Here is a 10729-nt window from a genome sequence, read left to right on the forward strand (position 1 = left end):
ATCTATCTATCTATCTATCTATCTATCTATCTATCTATCTATCTATCTATCTATATATATATATATATATAAATGTGCGAGTGTATGTGTGTATATTCCATTTTCCGTCTCTATCGTTTGTTATATATGTATATATATGTGTATGTATGTATGTATGTATGTATGTATGTATGTATGTATGTATGTATTTATGTATGTATGGTATGTATGTATGTACACACACGCATATATAAACGTGTACATGTATATATACCTATATACGCACATATATGCTTATAGATATGCACACACACACACACACACTCATACATACATACATATATACACCCATATCCATACACATAATTTTTTAATCGGCGGAAAATATACTAAAGTGGCTCAATTTTCTCAAGTGTGTGCGTGTGTAGGATTCTATATATGTATATACGTATGTACATGTGCATATATATATTTATGTATGCATGTATGTATATGTGTACGCGTATTATATATGTTTGTGGATGTGGCTATATATATATATAGAGAGAGAGGGGGGAGAAAGAAAGAAAGAAAGAGAGCCTATGAGAAACTGAATTAAATTAATATTACTCTTTTATAAATCGTCACTTTCGTCTTATAATATTTCGGTCAAAGTTTATTATTTGAAGTTAATGGATATTGTCCTCAATTATCAGTAATATTGGTAAATTTATTAACAATCAATGCGATATGGCAGTTTGCATTTAGCTTGAGCGAGCTGTAGTTAAAACTATAATATTGAAATAACAAGGAAGCGAAAAATGTCGTCGGTTTTAAAGCTTTTAACAACCTCTCTTTAAATATGAAATATGTGGCTTCGTATAACTTTTAAATAGCAATTAATCGTGTGTGAAAATCGAAATTGAACACACAATATTATAGACACATACGCATATATCTTTATTTAACAATTATTGGAGTTAAATGGCGGTTGAAAGAAAGACCCTATTCACACAGAATTTATTGCTATAACTAAAACCAAATATTTAAATATTAAATTACGTCTAAAATTTGTTAATATTTTTTTATATAATTAATGTTATAATAAATACATGATAAATATTTTAAATCTTTTACGCATTAAATACTGTTTCCTTTTATTTTGATTTTCTTATAATGCATATATTTTTTTACCCCTTTACATTTAACATATTAAAATGCCAAAACGTTTATAGCTATTACTGTATGTCCGATATATTAAATGATTAAATAAATACAGGAGATTAGCAAATATACTTATAGATTCTAGGGTCATATTTATTTCTGACAAGCGAACAAAGATCATGCTGTTTAAAGTTTAAAGGAATGGACACAGGTCTTTAGCTGGTGCCTTTTAAATAAAGGCCCTGTCAAATGTGTTGATTTCATCTGCCCTAGCGATAAAAGACTCATTTGTAAAACCATTCAAAACTTAGATAACGCTTAGATATCGGTACCTAGTTTGAGGATTTTCTGTGGCATATATACATAAATGAGAAGGCGGCGAGCTGGCAGAAACGTTAGCACGCCGGGCGAAATGCTTAGCAGTATTTCGTCTGCCGTTACATTCTGAGTTCAAATTCCGCCGAGGCCGACTTTGCCTTTCATCCTTTCGGAGTCGATAAATTAAGTACCAGTTACGCACTGGGGTCGATGTAATCGACTTAATCCGTTTGTCTGTCCTTGTTTGTCCCCTCTGTGTTTAGCCCCTTGTGGGTAATAAAGAAATAGGTATTTCGTCTGCCGTTACGTTCTGAGTTCAAATTCCGCCGAGGTCGACTTTGCCTTTCATCCTTTCGGGGTCGATAAATTAAGTACCAGTTCCGCACTGGGGTCGATGTAATCGACTTCATCCCTTTGTCTGTCCTTGTTTGTCCTCTCTGTGTTTAGCCCCTTGTGGGTAATAAAGAAATAGGTATTTCGTCTGCCGTTACGTTCTGAGTTCAAATTCCGCCGAGGTCGACTTTGCCTTTCATCCTTTCGGGGTCGATAAATTAAGTAACAGTTATGCACTAGGGTCGATATAATCGACTTAATCCCTTTGTCTGTCCTTGTTTGTCCCCTCTATGTTTAGCCCCTTGTTGGGCAATAAAGAAATAATATATACATAAATGAGTATAAACACATATACACACGAAGTTATGTTTTCGAAATATCTATTAAAACCTACGATATATACCTAATGAGTAAGCATTTCATATGTTCCATTAAGCTCTAAAGCAGATCCTTGAGGGAGTGGGGAATTCGTGTTTTTAGATGGTTAATAAAATGCAGAAGGGTTGCATGGTATCGTAAAGTACACATAAATAGCATATGACATAAGAATAAAGTGTGGAATGGTTTACTCATATGATCTACATACTACATACTTGTGGAAGCACTCTGTCGGTTACGACGACGAGGGTTCCGGTTGATCCGAATCAACGGAACAGCCTGCTCGTGAAATTAACGTGTAAGTGGCTGAGCACTCCACAGACACGTGCACCCTTAACGTAGTTCTCGGGGGATATTCAGCGTGACACAGAGAGTGACAAGGCCGGCCCTTTTGAAATACAGGTACAACAGAAACAGGAAGTAAGAGTGAGAGAAAGTTGTGGTGAAAGAGTACAGCAGGGATCACCACCATCCCCTGCCGGAGCCGCGTGGAGCTTTTAGGTGTTTTCGCTCAATAAACACTCACAACGCCCGGTCTGGGAATCGAAACCGCGATTCTATGACCGCGAGTCCGCTGCCCTAACCACTGGGCCATTGCGCCTCCACATACTACATACTGATCATATGAAATCAATAAACTTGTTGACTGTTTGCTACAGTCAGATTTTTAAGTACAAGTGACTTCTTCAGAAGCAATTATAAATGCAATCACATCTGTCATGCACTTTAGAACATATGCAAGTATGTGTATGTATATATCTTTATAGCAGAAACAGCTGTATATTAATGGTGATTACGCAACACCTGTTCTTTTGTCAATCATTAATTTATGCGCGCGCGCACACGCACACACATATATATTTGCATGTATAGCCATATACATATGTACACACACACGCACACACACATATATATATATATATATATATGCATATACATATGAACACGGATATATGTATATGTATATATATATATATATATATATATATATATATATATATATATATATATATATATACATATACATATATATGTATATTTATATGTATATTCATTTATATATACATATATATACGTATTTATGTATGTGTGTATATGTATATGTATGTATATATTATATTATATATATATAATATATTGGTAAAAGCGGTAAGATAACAAAAGAAAGAGAGAGACCTCAATATTATGTAAATAGAGGAATTTATCTGTAAATGTAATGTGTGACAATTATTCGGTAGCCAAGATAAAACTCTGAGTTTTTGGATGCCGAGTTTTATCAGAGTTTTACCTTGGCTACCAAATAATTGTCACAGATATATATATATATATAGATATATATATATATATATATATATATATATTTTTCAAAATGTAACCACATTTTTTTCTTCCGTCTTCCTTTTTATTGGAGTTTCTTCTGTTCCCGAAGAAGAGCGTTTGCTTGAAATGTTAAACCATCTTTCTTTCCTTCCCTGAACATCTGCTAATACTTTACATGTACCACGTCTTCGCGTTGTTGTTTTCTTGTGTTTGTTGTTCTTTGAATTAACTATATATATGTTGACCTCGTGAGACCACTTGCATTTTTTTCCCTCTGTCCTCCCACCTCGGGATCTTTCTTTCTCCTATGTTTCCGACGAAGAGCTCCGCTCGAAACGTCATACCCTCCTTCTTCCCTTTTTTCCTGAGCACCTAATAATACTTTAATTGTTCCACCTCCTTGCGTTGTTGTTGTTTTTGTTTTCTTGTTGGATTAACGGTTGAGTCGGGGTTAACCACAGTAAATAAGGTACTCAATACATAGCAGAGTAAATTAATTTATTTTATAGAAGGAGCTTCTACAGGACTAGAACTGTTTCATTCAAAAGAAATCATCAGGAAGCTCCTGATGATTTCTTTTGAATGAAAACAGTTCTAGTCCTGTAGAAGCTCCTTCTATAACATAAAATATATATATATATATATACTAAGCAATAAGGGTTCAGCAACGAATTGCCTTACCACATACCGAATTTAGAAATAGCAGTCAAAGGGTTATAGCTATTTCTTCTACTAAAAAGGGAGATCTCAGTAAAAACAGCAATTGGAAGGCTGACACAAACAGGTAAGAGAGAATGAATTAACCGCAATCTATCAAACATTTTTAAAGTTATCCACGGACGTACGTTTCGAAATCAAGTTTTAGGAAAGCATAAGAATTAAAATATTAAATATTAAATAATTCTATCTTACCGAACTTCTTTTTCTTTCAGCGTGGAATACTATAATCATAAATGATTATATATTGAATTTTGAGATACTAGGAGGTACCAACTCAACTCAGTATCAGAGCGAGCTAGAATCCTCAACTAGTATCACCGAATTCAAATTTGTGAATGAAACGATTGTGTCAACAGCCCCTTCCCACCGCGTGTAGCCAAAACAAGATGCTGTGGTCATCTACTGAGATAAAATATGGTTATCCGTAATAATGAAGGGTGAAATTAATTAATTTGGAATAATTATCAATTACACCAAGTAGTCTTCGGCATGTAAAAGCCTCATTTGAGGAAAATTTAAGTAATACTAAGCAATAAGGGTTCAGCAACGAATTGCCTTACCACATACCGAATTTAGAAATAGCAGTCAAAGGGTTATAGCTATTTCTTCTACTAAAAAGGGAGATCTCAGTAAAAACAGCAATTGGAAGGCTGACACAAACAGGTAAGAGAGAATGAATTAACCGCAATCTATCAAACATTTTTAAGTTATCCACGGACGTACGTTTCGAAATCAAGTTTTAGGAAAGCATAAGAATTAAAATATTAAATATTAAATAATTCTATCTTACCGAAACTTCTTTTCTCTTCAGCGTGGAATACTATAATCATAAATGATTATATATTGAATTTTGAGATACTAGGAGGTACCAACTCAACTCAGTATCAGAGCGAGCTAGAATCCTCAACTAGTATCACCGAATTCAAATTGTGAATGAAACGATTGTGTCAACAGCCCCTTCCCACCCGCGTGTAGCCAAAACAAGATGCTGTGGTCATCTACTGAGATAAAATATGGTTATCCGTAATAATGAAGGGTGAAATTAATTAATTGGAATAATTATCAATTACACCAAGTAGTCTTCGGCATGTAAAAGCCTCATTTGAGGAAAATTTAAGTAATACTAAGCAATAAGGTTCAGCAACGAATTGCCTTACCACATACCGAATTTAGAAATAGCAGTCAAAGGGTATAGCTATTTCTTCTACTAAAAAGGGAGATCTCAGTAAAAACAGCAATTGGAAGGCTGACACAAACAGGTAAGAGAGAATGAATTAACCGCATCTATCAAACATTTTTAAAGTTATCCACGGACGTACGTTTCGAAATCAAGTTTTAGGAAAGCATAAGAATTAAAATATTAAATATTAAATAATTCTATCTTACCGAAACTTCTTTTCTCTTCAGCGTGGAATACTATAATCATAAATGATTATATATTGAATTTTGAGATACTAGGAGGTACCAACTCAACTCAGTATCAGAGCGAGCTAGAATCCTCAACTAGTATCACCGAATTCAAATTGTGAATGAAACGATTGTGTCAACAGCCCCTTCCCACCCGCGTGTAGCCAAAAAAGATGCTGTGGTCATCTACTGAGATAAAATATGGTTATCCGTAATAATGAAGGGTGAAATTAATTAATTTGGAATAATTATCAATTACACCAAGTAGTCTTCGGCATGTAAAAGCCTCATTTGAGGAAAATTTAAGTAATACTAAGCAATAAGGGTTCAGCAACGAATTGCCTTACCACATACCGAATTTAAAATAGCAGTCAAAGGGTTATAGTTATTTCTTCTACTAAAAAGGGAGATCTCAGTAAAAACAGCAATTGGAAGGCTGACACAAACAGGTAAGAGAGAATGAATTAACCGCATCTATCAAACATTTTAAAGTTATCCACGGACGTACTTTCGAAATCAAGTTTTAGGAAAGCATAAGAATTAAAATATTAAATATTAAATAATTCTATCTTACCGAAACTTCTTTTCTCTTCAGCGTGGAATACTATAATCATAAATGATTATATATTGAATTTTGAGATACTAGGAGGTACCAACTCAACTCAGTATCAGAGCGAGCTAGAATCCTCAACTAGTATCACCGAATTCAAATTTGTGAATGAAACGATTGTGTCAACAGCCCCTTCCCACCCGCGTGTAGCCAAAACAAGATGCTGTGGTCATCTACTGAGATAAAATATATATATAGTGTTCCTTTTAGACTTTCAGCCTGTCCCCTTGTTAGCTGTGGTTTTTCGACATTATTAGTCATCGTGTTAGTGTAAGTTCTGGAGGAGACACATAGTTTTGCGAAGTGAAGTTGTTGTGTTGTTGATGATCTCTTTGAGACAACAAAATATAGTGTCTTTCAACGTCTTACCATCTTTGCTGAGGCTCATGTTACATTTATCAATTTGTGTTGCAATATTCCTGATGTGAAACCTTGTGATAAAACAGATATTGTTATATTTCGGGATTTTTCTTTTATTCTTTTCAGTCATTTGACTGCGGCCATGCTGGAGCACCGACTTTTAGCCGAACAAATTGACCCCAGGACTTGTTCTTAGTAAGCCTAGTACTTATTCTATCGGGCTCTTTAGCCGAACCGTTACGGGCACGTAAACACACCAACATCGGTTGTCAAGCGATGGCGGGGGACAAAACAGACACAGACTCACACACACACACACACACACACACACGCATATACATATACATATATATACATATATATATATATATATAGGTTGCAAATTCACGTCAGCTGACGATAAACATAGGATAATTCATTCACCTATTTATATATATATATATATATATATATATATATATATTATTGAAGTAGATAAATGAATTATCTTATTACGGATAATTCAAATGATAACCGATACCTGGGTAGCAAAAATCACAACAGAAAAAGCACGGTTGAAGTTACGACCATGGGGCATAATAACCGTGCCTTAGTGCGGAAATTTGAAGTTTTATATATTAAGTGTAGGAAAAAATGGAGCTGAACGAAGATTTAACAAAATTCCTTTATATTATTTTCTACACTTTTTTCCTACACTTATATATATATATATATATGACGGCTTCTTTTTGCGGTTTCGATTCCCAGACCGGGCGTTTTGAGTGTTTATTGAACGAAAACACCTAAAGCCCCACGAGGCTCCGGCAGGGGGTGGTGGCGAACCCTGCTGTTCTCCTTCACCACAACTTTCTCTCACTCTTCCTGTTTCTGTTGTACCTATATTTCAAAGGTCCACCCTTGTCACACTCTGTGTCACGCTGAATATCCCTGAGAACTATGTTAAGGGTACATGCGTTTGTGGAGTGCTCAGCCACTTGCACGTTAATTTCATGAGCAGGCTGTTCCGTTGATCGAACTGGGAACCCTCGTCGTCGCAGCCGATGGAGTGCCACGATAATATATATACATTATATATATATATATATATATATATATATATATACTACATATGTGGAAAATCGGTGTGTGCTTGTTTGTGGCATTGTTAGCTAACGCCTCCCACATCGTTTTATCAATTTTGATGAAACTTGACACGTGAGTAGAACTCATGTCTGGAAAACTCGTGACATACTTAGATTGCTGAAATAATTTGATAATAGGGCCCCTGGAAGGGATCCTTATATCTACTAGATATAGCTAATATATTTTATTTAAACACCCAAGGGAAATAACCCATAGTACTTGCACTTACAATCGTCAGTTCTTAGCGAAGCGATCAATATTTGATTCCCACGATCAGCGGACCTAATTCTGCATTTCACTACTCAGTTTTGAACTGCTAAACCTTATTATTGCACTTTCTTGACTTGAATCTTAAACCTTAAAGACTTCATTCATACATTTATATGCATGCACACTTTGTTGCTCTTATATATACTACAATTATATATTAGCTTTAATAAATTAGTCTTAATAAAGTTAACCTTTCAAATGCCACGACGAGTAGGAGTACAAGTCGGTACTTTTACTTCACGAGCTGCTCTAATGCGACAACGGTAATCTCAAGTAAGTCTTCGATTCATTATATTTGATATTTACCAAATCAAACGATTATTCTTCGTCTATTTTACATCAATATCTAAACAGTTATATACATATTGCTGCAATTAATTTAGACATTGCATTTATAGACATTTCTCAACATCTCCAAATAACTAAATGCTGGCAATGCATGCAGGGTTTTCAATTAAATTTGATTATACTTTGAATGCCCATAACTCCGATAATTCTGCATTTTTCCAGTTAAACTTTTTCGATGACAGTAGAAAAATTTTTGATTCCAGATCGTATTTAATAAGTGTATCCCAATCCTGCTTTTTCTCACGGACAGCTCTATGTCGGATGATCTAGAGTTGGAAATCCAGAAAATTTATTAATCTATGCACCCAACAGCAAAATCAAAAACATTGTGTATCACGAAACCCTGCAAGACTGAAATTTTGGAACAAATATGCCTCTCCCTCTGACAACCTCTCTTGCCAACCTCCGACAACCTATCTCCACAGCTTTCAACGATCTCTCTCGACAACCTCTGACAATCTCTCTCAACAGCTTTCAACAATCTCTTTCGCCAACCTCCGACAGTCTCTCTCACCAACCTCCGACAACCTCTCTCGCCGAGCTCCGACAATCTTTCTCGCCAACTTCCGAAAACCTCTCTCATCGACCTCCGACGATTTCTCTCTCCTCCAGCTGACAGTTTTTTTTTTGCACTTTCCGCGACGGAAAATACACCTTTTGCGGCAGTTATAACGACATTTTTTTTTTTTTTATCAGAGTAATAAGGCGTTTAAATAGAACATCTTTACCCCCGGGAATTACCGAGTACACCAGCTAGCACATATACATATATGAATTTTCACTACCTTGGTAAGCGAACGTTCAGATCGCATAATACTCAACACCATATTGTCAATAGATATCTATACAAAGCTTCTCAGGACCCTGTCTCCTTCTACACCGACTGAATGAAGAAGTAATCATAGAAACATTTAGAGGCTCTGGAATATTTAACTTTCTTCTCTTCACTGCCACTTTAAACCGACAAAACTTACGCGCAAAATTCCACTTAACTCTCATTTTGCTTTTATTCCTTATCTTATTAACGATACTCTCGGCTCATTGGGGAAATAAGATATTAATGTCTTGCCCAATGAGCGGTATTACACAAGCTACTTGTGTGAGACCACTATACTTTAACGCCTTGCCCAATGAACAACACTACGCAAGCATCTTTGTATGAGAGTACGATTCTTTACGTCAGTAATAGCGCTGTACTTTATCAAGCTATGTCGTAGTAAATCCTCAAAGCTAAAAGGCCATTGTGGGATCCTTTGTTACCAGATAAGATAATCTACCTAGGATTAATGTAGAATATATATGTCGTATGTATGCCATCATGCAGGAACTTTGTGATCATATGCAAGTCAAATTCCAAGAGTAGAACTAGACGAAACAATTGGCGATTCTGATTTTACTTTGAGACTCAATACTGGTGTGGTTCTCTCTTGTCCTTCGTGGAACCATTTGAGAATATAAACTCGTGATAACAGTACAACAGTTTAAGGCAGCGATGTGGCAGAACCGTTAGCACGCCGGGCGAAATGTGTAGCCGTATTTCGTCTGCCGCTACGTTCTGAGTTCAAATTCCGCCGAGGTCGACTTTGACTTTCATCCTTTCGGGGTCGATTAAATAAGTACCAGTTACGCACTGGGGTCGATGTAATTGACTTAATCCCTTGTCTGTCCTTGTTTGTCCCCTCTATGTTTAGCCCCCTGTGGGCAATAAAGAAATAGATGTGGCAAAATCGTTAGGCGTAGGAGTGGCTGCGTAGTAAGTAGCTTGCTTACCAAACACGTAGTTCCGGGTTCAATCCCACTGTGTGGCACCTTGGGCAAGTGTCTTCTACTATTACCTCGGGCCGACCAAAGCCTTGTGAGTGGATTTGGTAAACGGAAACTGAAAGAAGCCCGTCGTATATATGTACATATATACGTGTGTGTGTGTGTGTGTGTGTGTGTGTATGCTTGTGTGTATGTGTTTGTTGCCCCAACATTGCTTGACAACCGATGGTGGTGTATTTACGTCCCGGTAGCTTAGCAGTTCGGCAAAAGAGACCGATAGAATAAGTACTAGGCTTACAAAGAATAAGTACTAGGCTTACAAAGAATAAGTCCTAGGGTCGATTTGCTCGACTAAAGGCGGTGCTCCAGCGTGGCCACAGTCAAATGACTGAAACAAGTAAAAGAGTAAGAGAGAGTACGCCGGGCGAAATGCTTAACGGCATTTCATCCGTCTTCAAGTCCTGAGTTCAAATTCCGCCGAGGTCTACGTTGCCTTTCATGCTCTCGTGGTCGATAAAATAAGTATCAGTTGGGTAATGGACGAAATTTCCGGCTTTGGACCAAAATTCGAAACCAACAACGCAACTGTTCTCTGCACTTCTGTGATAACAGTTTATTCTTAAATAGAACAAACTTAAAACTAAAGCTGCCTCTACG

The sequence above is a fragment of the Octopus sinensis genome, linkage group LG4 (assembly GCF_006345805.1).
Source record: "Octopus sinensis linkage group LG4, ASM634580v1, whole genome shotgun sequence".
NCBI classification, from domain to species: Eukaryota; Metazoa; Mollusca; class Cephalopoda; order Octopoda; family Octopodidae; genus Octopus; species Octopus sinensis.